The sequence below is a fragment of the Cynara cardunculus genome, assembly GCF_001531365.2.
Source record: "Cynara cardunculus var. scolymus isolate 2C chromosome LG 5, CcrdV1, whole genome shotgun sequence".
Classification (NCBI taxonomy): Eukaryota; Viridiplantae; Streptophyta; class Magnoliopsida; order Asterales; family Asteraceae; genus Cynara; species Cynara cardunculus.
In genome coordinates, this window is record NC_037532.1 from 16,642,619 (window position 1) to 16,644,462 (window position 1,844).

Here is a 1,844-nt window from a genome sequence, read left to right on the forward strand (position 1 = left end):
AAGGAATAGACCTAGATCTATTAGACTTGTTTGACTTCTTAGAAAGATGTTGTGACAATGGTTTTACCTTTGTCTTTGCATCCCGAACTCAAAGGAGTTCCTTCAAGATGACTCTCAGAGGAAGAAGAGAGCTGAGAAGAAGAAGTGTTAGGAATGGAAGAGACAAAAGTACCTAACTTGAGCATGGACTTGTCAACATCAACACTAACTTCCTGATCATAGGAAAATCCTAGACCAGTCTTTGTCTTGGCGGGAACCTGAGCGTTAATGACCTCAAAGGATTTATAGGAAGCTTTACACCACCCTTCTATGGTAGCTTTCTCAGCCTTAAGTTTAGCGATTGCTCGCTCACGCTCAGCAATAGCCTTTTCACGTTCAACAATGATGGTTTGGTTTACAATAACCTGATCCTTAAGATTTTCCTCAACAGAGGTAAGTTCTTTGATCTTAAAATGGCAAATCTTCAATTTCTCTTGAAGATCAATATTATGCAACTCAGCTTTAGATTTGCCATTAAGGGCATTGTAAAGGTCAACCGTCAGAGTATCCAGTGCAGAAAGACTAGAGGAAGAAGATTCATTCAGGAGACATACCTGAGTAGAGGAAGAAGATGGATTTGAGGAGGTGGATGCTTCAGAAGTTTCTTCGTCAGCATTTATGGCCATCAAGCAGACATAGGCTTTATCCTCTTCATCAGAAGATGATTCTTCAGATGATTCTTCAGATGATTCAGCCCAATCATGCTCTTCAGCAACAAGACCTTTGGACTTTTGTTGGTTCTTCTTCATCTTTTTGTACTTATCCTTCAGTCTGGAATATTTCTCATCTATAGTCCTGGAGGATGAAGTAGCTTTGGAAGATGGCGTCACAGTCCTCTTAGATCTGCATTCACCTGCAAAATGACCTGTTCAGTGACAATTGTAGCAGACAGCTGAAGCCTTGTCTATTCTTTCAGACTTTGGCTTTTCCCTTAGGGACAGCTGRGGGGACCTGCGGAATTTACTCTTGTTGGCAAACTTCCTAAAAGACTTGGTTAGGAGTRMCAGGGACTCATCAAAATCTGAGAGAGCAGATTCTGGAATGTCCTCAGAAGAGTCCATCTCCGTAATGACAACGGGAGGTAGAGAAGAAACAAAAGGAGTAGAAGTTTCAACTAAAGGAGCTTTAGAGATCAAAGCTAAAGAAGAGCTTTTCATATCTCTGGAATCTTTTACAAGATTTCTTTTTAGTTGACGAGATTGCTCATGGTTAAGCAGAATCYCGTATAAAKTAGAAAGAGAAAGAGAGGACATGTCATTTGATAACTTGAGACACATAGAAAAGGTATCCCAAGTCTCAGGAAGACATTCTAAAAACTTAGTCAAAGTTTCAGAATTAGAGTACTCCCTACCRACAGCCCTTAGATCAATAATAAGGCAATTAAATCTTTGATGTACTTCAGACAGCGTCTCAGTCTTTCCATAGAGAAAGCTTTCATACTGTCTTACTAAATTGATCTTTCTAGATTCTTGAACCTGAGTGGTTCCTTCATACTGGACACAAAGAGTATCCCATACAGATTTAGAAGATTTGAGTTTCATCACAGAATGATAAATCTCATCAGGAAGAGACATAGCTATTATAGACCTAGCACGCGTGTCTATAGCTATTTTCTTCTTGTCCTCATCACTCCACTGATGTGGAAGCTTTGGAATCTGCAGTTCAGGAATCGCGGCAGTCGTAGCTGTTGCTGGAACAGCCGGTACAATAGCAAATGGAGTATATGGTCCATTTTCTATATAGTGTGGAATTTCAGGATCCACACCTTCCAGAAAGAAGGACATCCGGTTTTTCCAGAGACTAAA